At 40.5% G+C, this 21,791-nt stretch overlaps 1 pseudogene; it reads right to left on the bottom strand.

Annotated features, from left to right (window-relative positions):
* Positions 1-1,925: 1,925 nt before the first annotated feature.
* Positions 1,926-20,501, bottom strand: LOC123465992 (annotated as a pseudogene).
* Between the last annotated feature and the right edge of the window lie 1,290 nt (positions 20,502-21,791).

Genomic DNA, 21,791 nt, shown 5'->3' with positions numbered 1-21,791 from the left:
GAAGTGCCCTTTTTATTTCTGGTGATATCTTAAGCACCTAACTAAAGAGTATTCTTGAATGGGTTAATTGCAGATAATCACTAAAAGTGTCCAGTTAGCAGACAAGCTGTTCAGTTCTTTATAAAAGAATGCCGGTACCTCGGTGGGCCTGTGATAGCATCTGTGATTATACCCTCTATTGGCTTTTCCACATTGTGAACAATCTTTCCTTGTTCGTAAGTGCTTTCCCAAAATGAAATACAAACAGCTACCTGATTTCTTTGTATTAACTCTGGAGGGTTTGTTGGACTGTTTAGGTTGAGATTTTTCTGAGATGCTAATGTGTCATTAGAAATTCCTTTGGATTAACTTTTTAAGACATTCCTTACATTTTTTCATACCTCTTCCATTCTTAAAAACCGACTTAATGTCCAGTAACATTCGGACATTGTCTTTACAACCTAAAATTTGAACTTTATTGATTCCCATCACAGGTGGATGCCTTCTATTCTTGCGTTGGTTTCTTCATGGATAGTGAAACTGTGTTAACGATACAGAATAATGAGCAGTTTCTAGGTAAATGAGAAGCACCCCCATGTGCTGCAGGGTGATTAATAAATAGACATGTGATATAATTAAATATAAAACTGGTAAACTGTTGAATATTTGATGCCACAGGGTTATGTACAGTAGATGACAAGCATAAACATGTATCTTGTGACATTTACATTTCATAACTCAGCATTTTAAAATTTTAAATCTAAATTTCAATTTAAAATTTAAGTAGTTTTTTTGAGATTATAAGTTTAATTTGATGAACATATTATAAAACTCTGTACTCACGCTTATCAAAGTTATCTCTGCAATGATTAATTGTAGATATGGTCTATATCTTGTTGTTGTGTTAATATCCCTAAAGTTTAGCCAGTACCCATTCTGAGTCATGCAAAGTTATCACTTGTTTTCCAAGAAAATCATGGGCCTGGTTTACAGGAGCCGATAAGGACTGACAGAGGCATGTGAAGAGTTTTTCTTGTCCCTTCAAGATTCTTATTAACATCAGCTCAAACTCATAACCATGACTCCTTCAGCTGAAGATAAGCTTGAATTAGTTCCTTAGAAACTACTGGTGCTGTTTATACTTGGGATGAGTGTAAAATTAGATAATTTTGATGACTTATTTGAAAAACTTGAAAATTAACATTTACTTTGGCGTTGAAGATCACAAGTAAATTCCTTAACTATATCCATTACCAACTTATACTTAGACACTAGAAAAAAATTTATTTTACACATAACACTGTATAATTTTACTTGCATGGGTAGTTTCTATTAATAAACATTAAATGGAAATGTTCAGCCATCTTTTCTGATATATGAAAAATCATTGCATAAAGTCATGCAAATAGCAAAATTATAATCTAGTAAATCATTATTTTTTCCAAGAGATTTAATCGCTACAGAAAACAGATAAAAATCAATATGCCTGAATCAGAACATGTTAAAGAAAGTCTGTATGTGTATATGTTGTCTGACAATCAGAGTGATAAAGGTCCTGAATACATTTCACTTTGTGAAGCTTAACCTCATAAAGTGCTTTGTACTTTGGGGTAGAATAAAGGAAGTACGGATTGCACTAAAATTGAAAATGCTTTACTAGGAGACTCTGAAGAGCAAATTAATGAAGTGCATCTCACCAGACCTTGTTTGCATTACAAAATTCCCTCTATTTTTGATAGAAAGATTATAAATATTTACACAGTTATTGTTAAAAAAAAACTGTCACAAGTACGGAAGAAAATTAAGAGTTTTAAAAAAATCTTTTTTTAAACTATATAAACTCAACAAGAAATTGGCCCTTAGAATACAGCATGTAAGAAACTTTCTTTTTACATAATTTATATTTACATATCTAAATACATCTCAAAGGATTAGGTCCTTTAGAGCAAGTTACTTTTATGAGCAGAGTCTGAGCGCTCTCTAACATTGCTGCAAGCCTCGCTCTACCACTTTCTCCATTTCAGAAGTTGTAAAGCTAAACAGATGAAGATAATCTCAACTAAAAGGTACGGTTTACCTGTGCCACTGGTCGACGACAGCCTTGGATGGTAGCCTCCAGATGATTTTCGGTTTCGGCTCCCCAGTGGCTGAGCAGTTCAGCAGTAGTTTGTCCCCCAGATTCACCTCAGTCCATTTCTGGGATGCAAGTTCTATCCTGGGGATGGTCTCTTGCTCTTCCACTGTAATGATGACCACCTTCTCTCTGAGCCAGTGGAGCTGGTAGCAATGCATTCATAAGTGCCCCTATCTGAAGAGGCTACATTTCTTATAAACAGAGTTCCATTTGAAAATAGGAACTTAGAATCGACGAATTGTAATGGTTTCACTTCAGTGCCATCCGAGAGGACCCAGTGAACACTGGGCTGAGGATTGCCTTTTGCAGTACAGGGCAGTTTCAAACTTTCACCCCAAGTCCCTGCAATAACTTGCTTCTTTTGCTCTAGAATAACAGGTGGGGCCGCGATGACTTGTATTTTAACCAGCAGTGCATCCTGGCCCACTGAGTTGCTGGCCACACATTTATAAAAGCCTCGGTCATAAATGCTGAGATTGTGGATGACCAGTGTTCCGTCAGATGTCACTAGGGCCTGTCTCTTCCCTCAGATGATTCAGAGATCACCGTCTGGTTTGCAAGAATCCAGGAAATTGTAGGGCTGGGCCTCCCATCAGCTCTGCACTTCAACTTGACTGTGCTTCCAGAATGGACTGTGATCTCCTTAGTATGTCTCTCCATGATCCGAGGGGGATAGGAAACCACAGACAAGGTGACATGAAGGTGGTCCGTGCCGAATGGATTGGATGCCGAGCACAGGTACTGTCCACGGTCCTGAATGTCCACCCTCTGTATGGACAGGGTGCCATTGGAGAGCACCTGGAACCTGCTATTCAGTTTGCCCTTAGATAAATCAAGTCCTGATAAGAAAGAAATTTATAGTCATAGGTCATCAAAGTTTAGACGGAAAACAAATTGCTCACGTGGAAGTTACAAAAGGAGAGCTATCTTTTTGTTAGGCTACGGGAACAAATATATTTAAAATTAAGATCCTTAGTCTTCAGAATGCTAAAATTATTTCTGGATTAAAAAAAAAAACAACCCTAATTTTAATGGAAAGCCAGATGGTTCAACACAATGACCATTTTTTTTTTCCAGATCTGCTTTAAAAGCATTTTTTAAATGGTCTTAACATATGTTTTAAAACTTTCTAATGAGCAAAAAGTCATGCATATTAAGGAGGATATTAACAGTTTCTGTGTCTTGGAGAAATTTCATGCTGATGTTGATTTTTTGTAACCTGAAATATCACACAGTATTTTCTTTGTTTGTTACTAAAGACTAAGTATAAAGAAACTTTCAAATACCTGATGAGACTGGTCCAGCGGATAGTGGGCACAGGATTTCCAGCAGCCTCACAAGGAAGAAAGGCATCTGAGTTAGCTGGAACAGTAAAACTTGCTGCTTTTCTCCAATTATTCTGGGCCTTTCAAATACATCCCTAGATAAAGTATCAAAGGGAGGAATTCGGAAGTTGTTATTTTTTGAACTGCTGTTTATCAAAGCCACTTTTCTTTGCATTCTTTGTATATCCCAGTTTGAAGCATGCGTGGTAACCTCTGGCAAGCCTGGAGTGGGCAGTACACTCACTACTACTGGCTTTTGGCCTTTTTCAGCAATTTCTGGGTGTGACTTGTGCCAAAAGTGGTTTTCTGACCAGAGAGAGTGAGTCAGCTTAGAATCTTGTGGTTTAACTGTTATTAGTGCTGGCATAGGAGTAGAGGGTAACAGATTGGAATAGGTAAAGTGAATGGTTCCAACTGCAAATTTGGCATTTGGGTGAGTTTGGGGAGATGTTACTGCTAATTGCTGTGGAGTACCTTGTGCTTTGAGGATTCACGTGCCTCAACCATTGTACTTGTCATCATCCTGAAGTGGGCGTGGCCATACTGTCAGTAACCTCACTTTGATTACTCAAGGGAGGGGAGGTGGGAATTGGCATTGGAGTGGCACTGGAGCTCAGGAAGGTTGGCATGGTTGAGGTCTGATTGTGTTCCTAGTAGGGGTACTCTGTAGTTTGCTGGACAAGTGGTTTCAGAAGCAGTTATATTCTTCAAAGCCTGAGTACCCTCCTGGGATGGTTGTTCAAGTACAGCTGTCAGATTAAAGGCTCCTGGATGAAGACGACTGTGCTTGAAATTTCTTTTGTGTTCTCTAGAGGAGAATGAGTGAAAGCAGACACACTGGGCTTGGTTGAAGTTTCAGCTGCTGTTAGAAAAGAAGGTGTCACAGTGGTGGATGTAATGAAGCCAGAAGTCTGGGTGGGAGAGGTATTTGGGTCCCTCATCGTTTCTGAGGCTCCTTTTTCCTTTGTACTTTTCGTGCCCTGGGTCTGTCTATCTGGGCTTTGTTGATAATGATAGATGCAGGGACAGTGGGAGTGGTTGTCAGCATGTCTGTGTGCATTGATACGGAATTTGCACTTGATTCTTTGCTTGAGCTACTAGGAGGCATAGGGTAAATGGGTAGGGAGGGCAGCTCCTTCATTGTTGGGAGACTTAAGGCTGTGTGTGTTAGTGTTCCTGAGGTGAGTTGTGGCTGGTGTTATAGATGGGATTTTCATTACACTAGCTGAGAGTGTTTCGAAGTGGAAGGAGAGAAACTTTATTTGTGGGCAAAGCAGGAGATATTTTAGGAAGCACCGAGTCTGTGCTGCTTTGTGAACCAAATTTATGCTGATTCTTTAGCTTTTCTCTTTGGATGTGGTTATTTACAAAGATCTGATGCCAGGGGATTTTCCTTCTTGAAAAGCTGGTAATAGCTAGAGTGGTAGGCACAGGTGACTTGATGGTGGGATCTGGCAGTGGGGATACAATCACAGAATGTCTGGTGGTTTCATTGGCTTTAGACCCACTTGGGGAGATAATACTTGTTGCATGAGTCATAACTTCAGTAGTTGGAGTCACTTGGGTACTTTCAGCACTGAAGTATTTTATCATAGGGGTGGTCTTCTCAGCATCTGCATTTGGTTTGTTCTCAAGCAGTAATGATGGGTTGTGAACTAGAGTTGTAGCTTCTTCTGCTGTGACGCTGGCAATTTCAGTTTTGGGGAGGGTAACGGGGGATAAGCTTGGAGAAGACAGCGCTGCCTCATCAGTGGTGAGCCTTTCTCTGGGAGAACAGGATGGGCACACTGCACTGAGCTCTGGGGCTGGAGATGCAGTGGTGCTTTCTTCTGAAGAGCCTCTGAATGTGGGCCTTGCAACGCTGAATCTATGCTGTCGGAGAACTGGTGTCCTATGTGGGCTGATAATTCGCCCCCTGCTCCAAACTTTTCGCCATCTTCCAAAGCGCCTGGACAGCGGACCGTTCATTGTACTCTTTCTAGGAATGTGTAACTGAGAAGGAGCAGCAGTGTGTGGGCCTGAAGGGAGCTCAGTGGTGCTAGGTTTGTGAGTACTGTGAGAAGGAGAGTGATGGCTCCTGGGTTCACCAACTCCTGTTACAGATCTCTGATAACTATTTGTGGCATTTACTGACCCTAAAAATATACCAGCTTTGCCGACAGCATTACTCGGCATTTGGATATGGGTATCTTTGATCACAGTAGCCCCCACTGTTACTGGGGATGCAGTTTGTAAGGTCTCTTTTTTTCTCTCCATGTCATCAGCATCCCGAAACAGAGTTGCTTCAGTTAGTAGAGGAAACACATTAGGTAAATTTGGGTTGGTTGTGTCTTGCATTCCACTTGATGCGGTTGGGTTTATATTCCTTGACGTGACTTGAGTTTTAATAGTAGTAGATGGTCTGAAATCTCTTGGTTTTTCAGGTGATAGGGTCTGTGGACTCACAATTGGGGAGGCTGGGGTGCCATCAGTTTGACTTGTCACAGGGCTCTCGGGGTGATTTTCTGGAATCTGCAGCCACTGTCCTTGTCAGAACGTCCGCAGCTTAGCTGTTGGGACCGTAAGTTGCTCATCTGGAGGGAGCACGCCTGATGAGTCTGCTTCCTCACCAGGTATATCCAGGAGTTGGGTGGCTGGTGGAGGTGGCTTTCCTGTGGTATTTTCTTGCTTCTCTGGCATAACATTCTTTTTAGCTTTCTCCAAAAGCGCTGCCCAGTGCTGTGGGTCAATTCTCCGGGCAGAGGGAGGGAATTGCCTCCTGTGATCCCTGTAACGCCAGCTGGTTGACTCTCCACGCCTCTGGGATATTAATACCCACTGTTTGGATTCTTACTTGGCTCAAGACATGTGTTCCAGCCTCAGCCCCCGTGCGGAGGAGATGTGGGGAGATGTGTAGCTGGTGGATTCCTGAAGCTGACCCATGGAATTGGGTTCATCAAACCCCGATCCATCTGTTTCTACGTTATGCTCTGCTGACTTTTGCCCTTTTATTTTGACTAAAACTTGGTTAACTAAAATATCGACCCCTGCTGGGTTGGCTGCTACACAGCGATAGTGACCCTGGTCTTTTTGAGCGACCTGTAATAGTCTTAATGTGCCATTGTTAAGAATTTGCTTATCTCTTGAGGACTGTTGAAGCACAGTGTTTCCTGGGAGAACCCAGCTAACAGAGGCATCTGGGATACCAGTAGAATGGCAAGGAAGGTCAAGTGTTTCACCAACAGAAGCTATATGACGAGCTCCATTTTCCTGATAGGCTTCTACGTTGGGCTCTACCACGGTAACCCTGTATGTGAGGATATCTGCATCATCGTCGTTAGTGCTTATGCAGTGGTATATGCCAGTGTCAGAACTATCAGCCATCTGGAGTCCCAGTTTTCCACTTTTGCCTATCAGGATTCGCCCATCCTCACTCACATAAGGGGCCCTCACTTTACTTCCATCAGCTAGAAGCCACTCCAGATGTGGGGGAGGCTCTCCTTGGCCAGGGCAGTCTAGGTCAACAGTCCCACCGACCAAAACAGTGCGTTCCAGCTTAGTATTGTTATCTTTGGAAATCATGGTCCATCTGTATGTCTCTGGCTTTATCTCTGACCTTGGTAAAGTGACTTGGGCATCACTGGAGTACTGGATCTGCAGTGTACTGAGGGTGGTGGCAGTTCTGTTTAGTTGCAAGAAAATTTGGTCTTGCATTAACCACGGGGGATCTGCTCTGAGACCAGCCTCAATGTTAGTAAAGATGTCTTCAGGCTTCAGTACCACCTGTTTATATTTGTAGCAGAGTTGTGAGGTTTCAGTGAACAAGTGACTCCTTTCTAGGATCAGAGGAGAGTCACTATACAAAGCCAGAACCTGCCACACTGGCTGAATGTGGCTGTAATCTATGTCACACACCAGAAATGTTGAAAATGAAGCATTTAGCATGATGTAGTCATTTTCTGCAGTGAATGCAATGGATGAGGTCATTGCTGGCTTTTGGATACTGCAGATCATGTTAGCTTCATTTCCAGTCTGATCTGTTATATTCAAAGTCAGAGAGCCGAAGGGAGCCATGAAATCTTGGGGAGAGATTGACACAGAGCCACTGTCTTCCAGAACAGTCAGGTTCTTCAGCTTCAGAGAGGGGTGAATGGTGGGTTTGGCACACAGGAAAGCTGCAGCTGGGACCATAACTAAGGGCTTGCCTTTAGAGGTCCTGGGGTTCATGCAAAGTGGACACTGCTGAGGACTGGAGGGACTTCTGTCCTTTTTGCATTTTATGATATCTAGAAAAAAATGAAAATTGAATTATTGCCCATTGTGGCTTCTTCACGAATTAACATTTAAACATTTTGAATAAGTAGCTTTTGCTAGAACTTGAAACAATTTGGAAATGTTTCCTTTTTTTTTTTTCTTGGTCTTTGGATTGATTTCTGAAAATGTTATCGTCTATATACCCTGCCACAATATTACATCCATAGGCACAAGAATTTTGTTTCTCATGCTCACAGCTATATTTTCCATGCCTAAAAAGCACCTGGGGTACATATTTGGTACTATTAATTGAATAGTTCCCTTATCTGGCAAAACGAAATTATATACTTATGTTTATCACTTTTTATTAGCTTATTATTTAGTTCTGTTTCCCCATTTAATGTTTTAAGGCTCAGAGAATTTCAGTGTCCTTTAAATGATAACTTGTCTGATAAGTTACCATTTATACATTCTGGATATCATTAAAAACCCAAGTTTCTGTCCATTACTAAAAAGAATGATGAATGAATTACAAGGTACCTTGGCCTGGTCTATCTTGGTCACAATAGGAATGGAGAGAACAAGATGGATGCCGGAAATAATGAAGCCAGTAGAACCAATCAAGAAAGAGGTGAGGATGTGGCTGAGCAAAGAGGGTTATTAAGAAGAGTGCAGAAAGACACAGTATGACTTTGGCACCTGAGGTAGACTCAGTTGAGGAGGATCAGGTTTAATGCAGAGAGAGGAAAGCTGTGCCCAAGCAATGGGGCAGCCATGAAAGGTCTGACATATATACTATATATAGGTATGTACAAAAGCTTTTTGTTTCCGCTCGTTTTATTTAGTATGAATAGAATGTTAGCTTTCTAATTTATATTACCTGAAAACTTTGATATAGTTCCATGTATTTTGGCATCTAGTATTACTGCTAAAAGTCTATAAAATTTACTAGCGATTTAAAAAAAATTTTTGAGTGAGGCTTGAGGCTTTAATCCAATTCTGAGAATATAAAGAAATACCATGTTGTAAAAAAAAAAAAAAAATACAAAACAGGAAATTAACAAGTGATATAGTATTAAAGTACAGATTTTGTTCAAATTTCATAAAATTTTATGCTAGTGACCATTATTTGTTTTCATATCTTATTCAAGATTCCACATTGTATTTAATTGAGCAGCGTCAGTTGCATGCAACAAATTCTGGTAAGTTCCCTTTTCATTTTTATTCTAATTTTCCTTGTCGTGGCATCTTAGATACACCTATCATTTAAAAGTGGACATTTAATTTCCAAAGACATGGGATTTTTGTTTAAAGTATCTTTAATATTAGTCTCATTTTGATACTAATTTGTCATTTAATTATTTCTTCTCTGCAAAATATATATATATATATATATATATATATATATATATACTCTGGTGAGCCTATTTTAAATGGCTGGTCACATACTTGATAAGCGATATGGGGTTTTACCTTATACAAAATACAGCTACATCCTGTTCCATATCATGCATTTAGACGCAGCATGTAAAAGAAGCACTGTACTTCTTAGAAGATCTCATTTGACAAAGTGACTGCACAGGGTCAAATCACCTTCCTGTAATTGTGCATTTCCTCAAAGGCCTGAGACAAATCTCTCTGATCACTGACTCCAAACTCTTCAGTGTGACAGGCACTGTCATATATATCTGGCTCCTCAGCATTCTTCAGCAAATTGTAAAGTGCTATCTTACCCAGAGGCGGTAGCTAGCAAGCCTGTCAAAGAGGCTTTTATCAATCACCTACTTACCAACCAGCTGTGACCTTTTACTACTTCCCAGTAGCCTGGGCTCAAACCCTGCTATAGCCAAAAAAAAAAAAAAAAAGAAAAGAAAGGCAGACTTCTGGTTTAATTAAACCTCATCATAGAATTATACTCACATCTTGGTTTGATTATTGCTCAGCCCTGGACATCAAGTATTTTAGCTCAGTTGCAAATCTGACCACATTATTTCCATTCTTTCTGTCACACTAGATTTCATTCACACAGAAACGCCTTCAAGTCCTCAACTCTGCCATACCCTGTCACGCTCTTAGCATACGCTGTTCTTCTACTTGCAATACACTTGCTGTCTGATAGGCTGTCTTCCATTACTGCCTGACTACTTACCTCCTTCGTCAGCAAGCCAGAAGAGCGCTCCTTCTCAGTGGGCTCCCTGCTTTATGTTCTCCCGGTACCTTCCACTTCCCCATCCTAGCCCTCGTCACCCACTAGTAGAAAGACCTGTCTAGTCGTCTGTTTGTCTCCAGCCCTGGCAAATGGATGGAAAGATTAGAGAAAGGGAGGAAGGGCAGTCTAATTCTAAGACCACATTTCTTCCACATTTTAGCTTGCAAATTGAGATGGGTCTTACAGTTGAAGTTGTCTTACAGTAGTGACTGACCCGCCGGCAGTCTTGCTATAGCTACCACTGCCGGCACACACACCAATACTGCCATAGCCATTTATATATTTTGTTTTCTCTTCAACTGAGTTACATGCACTGTTGGTATTACATAAAGATTACACTGTGCTTGCCATTAAAATAAGTTATGCATATTAGAAAGGCTTGGAAACAATAAGAGGACATAAATTTAATATTTGTGGTAAAACTGTCAGAGAAAAGGCCACAAATCCATATTTCCTAGAAAAACAACGCCTAGAGCTTTGTGAAACCCAGGAGTGGAAGATAGCCATAACCAGATGAAGCTGTGTTATATTTGATTACTGACCACTTATGTACAAAAGGACTGTCAAATGAGGCAATTAAAGGTATGAGAAACTATGAGTTTCTTGAAATAGATGAAAAAAATGTCAAAGCAGAAGCTGATGTGACTGGAGAGGGTAAAGAGAAAAGGGAACCCTCCTACACTGTTGTAGATGATGTACCCAGTATGTGGAACACTATCTAGGTTCCTTACACACAAAAAAGAGTTAACATACGATTCTGCAAATCGTACTCCTGGACATATATCCAGGGTAAACTCTAATTCACAAAGATCCATGTGCCCCGGTGTTCATACCAGCACTTTTTACACTAGCCAAGACAGTCCATGGACAAATAAATGGAAAAAAAAAATGTGGTGTATATACAATGGAATATTATGCAGCCATAAAAGAATGGAATAATGCTATTTGCAACAACAGGGATGGACCTAGACATTATCATACCAAGTGAAGTAAGTCAGACAGCAAAAGACAAAACACCATGCCAGTCTATACTACCCCATGCCAGGCAAGCTGGGCTACTTATTGCCCTCTTCATGAGACTTACCCTATTTTTATGTACAAAGCAGTTTCTCCATCACAAATACATTATAGAAAAAGGACTAGACTTTGAGTTTCTGCTTTTCTACTTTCTAGCCATGTGAGCTGGGTGACAGTGAAAATCATGATAATCATGTTTGTTGAATGCTTATGTCATATATTGTGCTAAGCACTTGATATGTATTATTTTAATTACTTTTTTCAGTTATTGGTATCCCTATGTTACAGGTGAGAAAACTGATCTATAAGAATCTAAATGACTATCCCAAGATACCCAACTTTTCTAGCCTCAATTTCTTCATCTCTAAATTGAGGATTAAATAGAAAGCAGTGAGCACAATGTCAAACACAAACTGAATATATGTTACCTTCCTGCTCCCTCCCTATTATTCCTTCCTTTTCTTTCAGTATATTATTCAAGGCAGAAGTAACTTACTGATTCTGCCTCCTATAGAACTAAATTTTCAGTATAAACATTTTGCTGTTTTTCATCCATTCCTCATTGTCTTTTTATATGTTGAGCATTTTTATCTATAAGATAGCAAGCTCCTGGAGCGCAAAGGTGGTGTCTTTTGGTCTAAAGCAGTTCACTTTTTGACTAATTATATTGACTAACTGTATTACACATACATATATATGTGTGTATCTGTCTATTTCACCACAGCAACTCCAGACTTTTTCCACTTTTCTCAGACTTCCAGCCTTGACCCCTTCCTAGCACCCTCCTTAGTCACCTCTCCTACAACTTAACAAAGAAGGAAAAGGCATCAGGTAAGAACTTTCTTACCCCCTCCACTAGACCCATGAACTCACTTGCCTCTGTACCCATCTGGTCCTTTTCTCTCCTGTCTCCTAAGGAAAACCGCTCCACCCACCTAAAGGCTGGGTCTCTTGACATCCAGCCTTGTCAGGGGACTGGCTCAATTGATGATCTGCTCTTTCTGCAATGTTGGTACCTTCTCTCTCTCAAAAATCTCTCCTTAGCTTAAATGTGCTCATGTCTGTTTGATGCTCAGAGAGTCCTGAGTGATGGCATATTTCCATCTGGCAGTCACCATTCTTCCCTCACTTCAAGCCAGGTCTCTCCAGGGTCAGCTGGAGCCCTGCCTCCCCAATCCCTGCATAACAATTCCTCTCTCATTGCTCTTTCCAATCAGCTGCCACTTAGATGTCAAAACCAATGGGGTCCTTTCAATCATTCCCTACCGACTGGATTAATTGAAATAGTGTGATTAGTTGTTAACCCATTTTCTCCAAAAGAGTATAAGCTCCACAATCACTTTTGCATCCCTATGTTCTCTCTGACTTCTTGTAACTACTTGTTGACTGAATGCATCTTGCCTCTTACTTTGCTGTCAAAGCACGTTTTACATTCTGATTGCTTATCGGTATCCCACCAGATGTGTAGTTAGAGCAGACACAGAGCTCTTGGTGGTTGCTTCGCTGAGCACAAGGCCTTGAATAAAACTCCAAAAAAATATGTATTGACCAAATGACTGAAAGGAAAATAAGAGGGAAGTGTTTCTATGCCTTGTGGTAAGTAGGGAAGAGTAACACATGATACATTTCTTAGCTCCCAATCTTGCTAAAAGCCAGAAGTGATAATTGGATAATTGACCTGAATTAAAGATTATTCATTGATGAATTAAGACAGTTCATTCCCACTGAATTATTGACATTTCATTTTCTTTCCAGCTAAATTACTTTGACCTCCCTCACTAGTAAAACACCTCCATGCAGATTTTGTCTGTTGAATTATAACAAAGAAATAGTCTAGGTACCTGGCTTCTCCTGTAACCAGTCAGCCAGCCATTTCAGTTGACAGTCGCAGATCCAAGGATTCCCATGAAGATAAAGGCTTTCCAGATCAGACATGTAGGTGACCATCTCTTGAGGGATGGAGCTCAGAAAGTTATCAGACAAGTATAGGTACTTAATAAAAGATGTTTTAAATATCCGGAGGTAGCGCAAGGAGACAAATGTATCCGGATGAAGCTTAGTGAGTTGGTTCCCTTCCAAGTGCACCAGTCGGAGAGAGGTGAGTCCATAAAAAACCTCTGGGTTTATAAACTCAATGTTGTTGTGGTCCATATGCAACCGTGTCAAGCTCCTGAGGCCATAAAAAGTGTCCTTCTGAAGTTTTCGAACTTTGTTATAGCTCATTTTTAAGACCTAAGAATACAAAGAACACCCTTATTTTGTCAAAGGAATTACCACAGAAAGGACAAGCATATTCATAATAAACATACACTGAGATTATCCAGTCCTTGTGTGGATCCTAATTCGACAAACTAGCTGCAAATTAAATATGGGAATATCAGGGAAATTAGAACACTCATGAATAGTTTGTGATATTCATGAATTAATGCTATAATTTTAAGGCAAAACAATATTTTACACTTATTTTTTAAAGACTCTAATTTTGATATATATATGTTGAAGTACTTACAGATGAAACACGATATCTCAGATTTATTTCAAAACAATGCAATGAAGTAGAAAAACAGTGGGGTGGAAGTACAGGTGAAACAAGTCATTTCCCCCCTCCTCCTAGACCTAGAAAACCACTGATTTACTTTGTTTCTCTGGATTTGCCTATTCTCAACATTTAAAATAATGGGTGATACAATATGTGGTCTTTTGTGCCTGCCTTCTTCCAACTAGCCTTATTTTCAAGACTTACTGCTAGTTTAGCATATAAGTCAGTTATTCATTCATACTATTGAATAGTAGTCCACTTTATACATGTAACATGTTTTGTTTATCCATTTATGAGTTGATAGACGTTTGGGTTTTTTTTGTTTTTGTTTTTTAGTTTTTAGCTATTAAGAGTAATGTGATTTTAATTGAAGTTAAAATAATTTTTCAGTATTTCAGTAGCGCTTGGGTATTCTCCAATTCCTTCTCCAGCTACCAGCTGAACATACTCTTTTTCCCCAAAATAAAAAAATGCTAGTAAAATCAATGATTTCTTATCATACTTTCCTGATTTGACCTAATCTGTCATCTCTGTTGAGAATGCTTTTCTGGAATGCTAAGTTTCCTAATAAAGAACATTTGACAACATGGAACAACTTTGCCCCAACTATTACCAAACTCAGTGTTCATCAATATCTATTGGAAACTTGGTCAAGAAAAACCGTAGCAATGCTACGAACAGTAGCATTGACATATATACACTATCATGCTGTGTGAATTCCATGAAGAAACTCCATCTAATCTGCTGAAGATATATCTTCCAAATAATAAAACCTGATTAAACCAAGTCAACATAATCACTTATCTAGACTTAAATCTGTGGCTTTACACAGGCTTGATGTGGTGTGACAAGACTCACGTACACTGGCAGTTTATCTTTTCTAAGGGTAGGACTGACAGTTTGCTTACTGTCATCTGTGAGGACCTTTGGGAGACATCTTTTTCTAATTTAAAGTCAGGTATGGTTGTATTTCTGAACAGTAGTTTTACTTTTTAATTTATTAAAAAATTAATAGACATCATAAATTGAATTAACTTCTCTAAAGCCTCAAGTCCTACTTACAGCAGACATACCAACCTTTATGCCTGATGTTTCCTGCATTCCCTTTGTTCTTGTTCCTAAGAGTTCTTCCTACTTACTACTTTCTTGCCTACTGGAGTAGTAATTCTTAAAATATTTGATACATTCTTAGAAGTCCTCATAACTTTTTTTTTTAAATCAGTGCAAAAGTAAAGTGAAACTTACAAAATATATTGCTCTACAACCACTATGGAAAACAGTATGGATGTTCCTTAAGAAACCAGGAATAAAACTACCATGTGCCCCAGCAATCCCGGTACTGGGCATATACCCTGAGAAAACCATGATTCAAAAGGACACAGATAACCCAATGTTCATTTCAGCACTATTTACAATAGCCAGGACATGGAAGCAACCTAGAGGTCCATCAACAGATGAATGGACAAAGATGATGTACATACATACAATGGTATATTACTCAGCCATCAAAAGGAATGGAATTGTCAGTTGTAATGAGGTATGAACTTAGAGCCTGTCATACAGAGTGAAGTCAGAAAGAGAAACACAAATACCATATATCAACACATTTGTATGGAATCTAGAAAAATGGTACTGATGAATCCATTTGCAGGGCAGGAACTTGTGGATGCAGCAGGGGAAGGAGAGGGTGGACCAACAGTAGCATTGGCATATATACACTACCATGTGTAAATAAAAACAAATAAATAAAAACAGCTTTGGGAAGCTGCTGTATGGCTCGGTGATGCTCTGTGATGACCTAGAGGGCTGGGATGGGTGGCAGTGGGATGGGTGGAGAGGGAGGGAGGGTGTGTGTGTGTGTAGGTGATTCATGTTGTACAGCAGAAACTAACATAACATTCTACAGCAATTATACTCCAATTAAAAATAAAAACATACTAAAAAAGATTTTTAAAAAATATATTGCTTATAAAAAGCTGTAAAGATAGCAATTATTTTACAAACTACATTCAATTCTCAGATGAACATGACTAGAAGTGGCCTTTTAGAATTACATTTTCAAGGTTGAGTAATCCCTGGGCATTGATACTTCTTTCCGTGAACCTAAGGTATAAGAAAATCAGAATTTTCTTATTCTAATTTCCACATACTGTTCCACTTGAAATCAGTTCTTTGACATTTTCCCTTGATGTCTACGTCTGATGTACAGAATGTTCATTTTGGGGTTCTCTAGGAACAGGTAGGTTTTGGAGGCACATCTCACCTCGTTAACTTGCCCCTTCCCAACATCAGTCTCACCTGCAGGGCTTGCAAATCTGAGAAGGTCTTAGCAGGGATTGTGTGAATGCCATTGCTGTGTAGCATTAGTAACTCCAACTTGTTCAGGCCAGAAAAATCTGCTTCTGTTAATCTAACCAAGCTGTTGTACCTGAAATAAAAACATCATTCTAGACATAAGTCTGTCAGCTAAAGTTCAAATGCCAAAGCAAAACCCAACAAATGCACACACAAAACTGAATTTCACTCCCCACCTCTCTCACACAAACACATACCCCACTAAAGATTCCCTGTGCTCTAAGATAACCCAATGCTTGAAAAACGAATTCATCAGATGCCATGGAAGGTCAGCTCCTTCACCCAGCCCTTGCATTCTCAGTTAAAACTATCCTACTCACATTCCTGGAACATGCTACATTCCTTCTCATTTTCAAACCTTTGTATGTTATGTTGTATCTTCAAGTTGGAATGCCCTTGACTCCAGCCTTCTCTATTTGTGAACACTGTTAAGACCCAGCCCATTCCCTAATGACATTGCCCCTCATTCTCCCAGGTGGAATTCATCATTAGGAAACAATGGTTAAGAAGCCTGGACTCTGAAGTCAAATGTTTTAGATATGATTATGAACTCAGGTACCCGGCTCCTGGGAGTAGGGCCAATGCTGGGTTAAAAAAAAAACAAAACAGTAACCTTTCTTTGCCTCAGTTTCCTTGTCTATAAAATGCAAATAATAGAACCTACTTGAAACGGGTTTTGAGGATTAAATGAATGCATTCATGAAGAGTGCTTAGCTCAATGCCAGGACACAATGTTAGCTGTTGTCAGTAGTGACTGTTCCCAAGACACTTCGTATGCTGTATTACAATTCTTAGTAAATTGTACTGATTATACATCTGTCTTTTCACCTTAACTAGTTTCTACACATGAATAATGTATACTTCATCATTGTATCCCTGGTACCATCCTTGTGTTTGGTCCATAGTAGGTGCTCACTAATGTCAAAAGATGTTAAGTCTGCCTTTTCATTCATTCACACACATTTTTCACCAACCTTTAAAATACAGTCACTTTTTAGCAGATTTAATTACTTATGCATTTTTTAAGTATTTTAAATAAGTTGGTTTCTATGGGGAAAAAAATCCAAAGGCCTTAAAAAAAAAGGTCTAGTTGACTTTTCATATATATAGGAAGACATTTACCTCTTATGGATATTATCATAACTCTAATCTTAGCAAGAGCTATATTATTATTCAGCAAAAATAGAGCCAGAATGAAGCTTTTCTATAATCATGGGGGTCTCAGCCTACCATGAATGACTTTGGGTTCTAGAAAAACTTTCCCCTAGTAAAAGCTTACAGGGAAAAATTTTCGTATTGTCCCAGAAAGCTTAAGATCCTCATGCACTCATTTCAGAAGGAAAGTATTATTAAAAGAATTGTGGTTAATCTACAAAAGTCACAACTGTTTTGGGGACATCACCAGTGTACTCAATCCCTCCTTGAGAAGGAAGCAAGACAAGTGCCCTCACGCACCCTAAATTGATACGTTCCACGTTGGGTGGGATGCTCTCTGGAATGGAGGTGAGGTACCGAAACGTGCAGTGCACCTCTGTAGGCACGTAACAGGCACAGCGGCGAGGACAGGCCCTGCCCCCAGGGAGGGCTATCAGGCAGATTGCAGTGAAGGAGAGCAATAAGCTGGTGCTTCCCCTGCCTTTCGGCTTCATCCTGAAAAAACATCATACCTCAATTATAAATATGGTTTGAGCAGAGTTCCAGTAGACCACACACAGTAACGGGTAATCTGGGACACCGTCCTCTAAGGTTCAGATCAGTTGCTCAGTCCTGTCTGACTCTCTGTGACCCCATGAACTGCCGCACGCCAGGCCTCCCGGTCCATCACCAACTCCCGGAGTTCACCCAAACCCATGTCCATCGAGTCGGTGATGCCATCCAGCCATCTCATCCTCTGTTGTCCCCTTCTCCTCCTGCCCCCAATCCCTCCCAGCATCAGAGTCTTTTCCAAGGAGTCAACTCTTCGCATGAGGTGGCCAAAGTACTGGAATTTCAGCTTTAGCATCAGTCCTTCCAATGAACACCCAGGACTGATCTCCTCTAGGATGGACTGGTTGGATCTCCTTGCAGTCCAAGGGACTCTCAAGAGTCTTCTCCACCACCACAGTTCAAAAGCATCAATTCTTCGGCGCTCAGCCTTCTTCACGGTCCAACTCTCACATCCATACATGACCACTGGAAAAACCATAGCCTTGACTAGACGGACCTTTGTTGGCTAAGTAACGTCTCTGCTTTTGAATATGCTATCTAGGTTGGTCATAACTTTCCTTCCAAGGAGTAAGCATCTTTTAATTTCATGGCAGCAGTCACCATCTGCAGTGATTTTGGAGCCCCCCAAAAATAAAGTCTGACACTGTTTCCACTGTTTCCCCATCTATTTCCCATGAAGTGATGGGACTGGATGCCATGATCTTAGTTTTCTGAATGTTGAGCTTTAAGCCAACTTTTTCACTCTCCTCTTTCACTTTCATCAAGAGGCTTTTTAGTTCGGTTATTAGGGACCAATTTCATTTGCAACTTTTATGGTAAAGCTAACTACAAAGCCATAGTGTGTGCTGGCCTCAAATGGACTCTTGTGACAAGCAGGGTATTTACTATGAAAATTCCTTTACAGATTTTCACTTCTTAATGAAAAGCAGGAATCCCTTTTACTTAGGGATTCATTAAAAAAAAGAAAATGGAAAGCATAATGGCTATATTGTGACAACTGAAATACATAAAGTTTAGTTTCCTGTTTATACATTAGTTCTTTTAGACTTAAAAAAAATTGATTATAAAGCTAATACGTGTGCAACACTGAAAAGTTAGAAGTTGTAAATAAGTCAAATAAAATAAAATCACTTATACTCCCCACCACCCAGATATAATCAATAACATTTTGTTCTATTCCTTCTAGCCTTTTCTTTATTGGGTGTGTGTGTTTCTGTGTATGTGTGATCAAGTGAAGTTTCATAATACATGTTTTATCACTGAGCATGTTTGGTTTTTCATTTTCTTAAACCTTCAAAAACACTTTTAGTTAGAGCTGTAATCACTGAAAGGATGAATAAATCTCTTCCTAATGTCATAAGTCTTTGCCAAAAAAAGACAAATTATACACGTCACTGCCAAATGATGACCATAACGAATAGTAACTGGCCAGTTGAGAGGGCTTGAGCCTTATACATGCCCTACAGTGGGCCACGCTGACCCCTCGCAGGCATGATGCTGTTTTTGCTCTGCTTAGAACATCCCTCTGCCTCTTCTCTTGGTCCCTTCTCCTTCTCACATCTGCTATGGGGGTGGGGGCATAAGCAGGGAAGAAACATGCTCAGCTTGTTGGAAAAAATGGTATCTGGTACCCACATGTGAGGCAAGCCCAGGGATCCAAACCAAATTTTTTCCTGCAATTCAGAACATATGAAGATGTAATAAGATCTCTATTATGCTTTTCTAAGAAAAGTGATCTTCAAAGAATGGTTTCTTTTAGATTCTACCAGCAGCCATCCTTTAACTATAAACTACATTTAAAATAACATGAAATGCTAAATTGCTTGTATCTTCATATAGGTATAAATATCATGGTATTAGAATTTAGCCCAAATTAATACTGGTTTAATCAGATGGCCACTTTTGTCATTGTAACTGTCTGGTTACCAAATATTTAAATAAATATGTGATTGGAGACAGCATTTCCACCTTTTTATAATTAGGCAAGCAAAGAAAAGAATAGGTTGAAGGCAGTTCTGTCGCTCAGCTAGAAAAATAGAAGTTCTGGGTTTGCCCACTTGAGAGTTACTGAAAAGAGACCCAAAAGTCTGAACACATGGGAGTGGTTTCCCATAAACCTGAAAATGTATATAATGAAATAGAAATGGACAGTACCTGAGCTCTTCTGTCGTCGTCCTAAATCCTCTCCTGACATAGGCAGACTGAAAACCTTCCCAAGAAATGGAGAGTTGTACCCACTGCTGAGGGAGGAAGCGTTCTCTTCTCTGCTCCCCAGGTGGGCGAATGGCTTGACCTTTCTGGCTTACCGCGCAGGAGTACTGCTCTGACGAGAGACCTGGAGGCGCTTGGACAGCTGCAGCGTGGATAACCCAAAGTCAGCAGTCAGAAGTGTTTCTTCATAACTGCTGTTGTTACAGAAATAAAACGCAAAGTGGAGGTTTGGAAGTGTACTTTCTCCTGCCTCAACAGTGCGCTTCAGTTCCCCTTAAACCTGTCAATTTAGGTATATCTATTAACATCACTCCATTTTACCCCAAGTCCCAGGAGTTTCTCCTCCCTTAGCCTTTACGGGCAAATCTATCATAAATGCCCACAATAAGGGTCTCTACCTACTGACGAATCTTTACTAAGAGTGTGTCTTTTCTCCGGCAGCAGTCACTGAAGAGGTGATTTTTTTTTTTTTTTGCTTTAATTCCTATCCCTCATCGGCCCTTGCTCCACCTCTCCCGACTCTCACCCCTCCCTCGCTGCTCGCCTTGCCCAGACTGGGACAGAGGACTAGCTGCATTCCCATGCCAAGCCCCTCGCTGGCGCGGGTATCGGTCCTCTCCTCTTCCCAGCAAAGGACTGACGGAGCCGCTCACCTCTCCGCCCAGGTGACCAAGGGGCTCCCGCCGCTGGCATTTCCTGAGTTCAGCTGCCCGGGGCAAAGGGACCCTCCGGAGCTGAGGAAGGGAAGGCGGGGCGGGGCGACGTTGACTTACGTGTCTGGGGACTGAGCCGAGGCTTCGCGGCACACAGACAGATAATAAACGACCACCCAGTTTTATTTTTGAGAACGCACGTATGCCTGCTCGCTTCTCGTTTCCTCCGCTTTTTTCTAAATCCCAGGATTTCTCAGGCTGGCGCGCAGGGCAGTTTCAGCCGGGGGACCTTACCCACGTTTATGTCCTCCACCTGTTGAATTTAAGGACTTGGCTTTAATCACTGTGAGCTCTTCTCAAGTCTGAGGGTCCCCAGAGTTAGGTCTGAAGGCTGAGAGGTAGCGATGATAACCTGTGATACCTGCAGTTTGATTTTTGTGGGCCAATTTTGGAGAAACCTTTCCTGTTGAAAGGGATTAACGGCACACTGGGTTTAAAAGCTCTTTTTCTTCTGAGGCTGTGGTTTTGGGACCAGCAGCGTCAGCATGATCCTAGACCTTGTTAACAAAACATAATGCTTAGGCTCCATCCCAGACCCACAGAATCAGAAACTGCAGGCATGGGGCCTGGGGTCTGTGTGTTAACAAGCCTTCCAGATTGTTCCCACGCAGCAAATTTTGAGGATTTTTGCTGGTTTAAGGAAATAACTTCCTATAATGACAACAGGGTTTACTCTGGCAATATTATTTTAAGCATTTCCCAAATACCAACTCATTTAAACTTCACCAAAAAATCTCAAAGGAAAATGTTCATGTCATTTCACAAGTTAGGCACATAAAGGTTAGTGACTCACCACAGGTCATTGCCAGCTTGTGAGTAGAGAAAGTGATTCAAACCCAGGCAGCCTGGCTCTCCAGCCTGAACAGTTAGCCACAAAGCTTCGGCTGCCTCACTTAGCCCACTTAGCCAAACATTGGGAATGCCCCCACATCCAGCAGCTAAACGTTCAAGTGATTTATAGTTAGTAATAAGTGAGTCAGCAACCATGGTTGAATTATAGAATCGGGAACTCAGAAGTAACTCTATAAGTACATGTGATATGAACATGGTTTTTAAATCTGCAGAGCTGACATGGTTAAGTTAAAAAGTCACATGTGATGTGCAGACTTAGACACTTGCTTGGGAAATATGGCATATTTGTGGGTTCTTGGCATCCACAGTTTTTCTTCCAAAGCTCCATGAGGTGACCACCTCATGACATCATACTCTTTTGTTAGTTTCTAACCCAGGTCTGGACTTGCAGACCCTTGCTAGGATGAATCACAGAAAGATGACCATGGCATGTTACAGGGCTCTTTATTTTCCCAGGATGGATACAAGGGTCATTTTTTGTTTTTGTTTTTTGCTGTCAGTTTTAAAAAAGAACTAT

This window comes from Bubalus bubalis, chromosome 1 (assembly GCF_019923935.1).
Source record: "Bubalus bubalis isolate 160015118507 breed Murrah chromosome 1, NDDB_SH_1, whole genome shotgun sequence".
NCBI classification, from domain to species: domain Eukaryota; kingdom Metazoa; phylum Chordata; class Mammalia; order Artiodactyla; family Bovidae; genus Bubalus; species Bubalus bubalis.
This window is presented reverse-complemented; position numbering and strand designations above follow the sequence as displayed.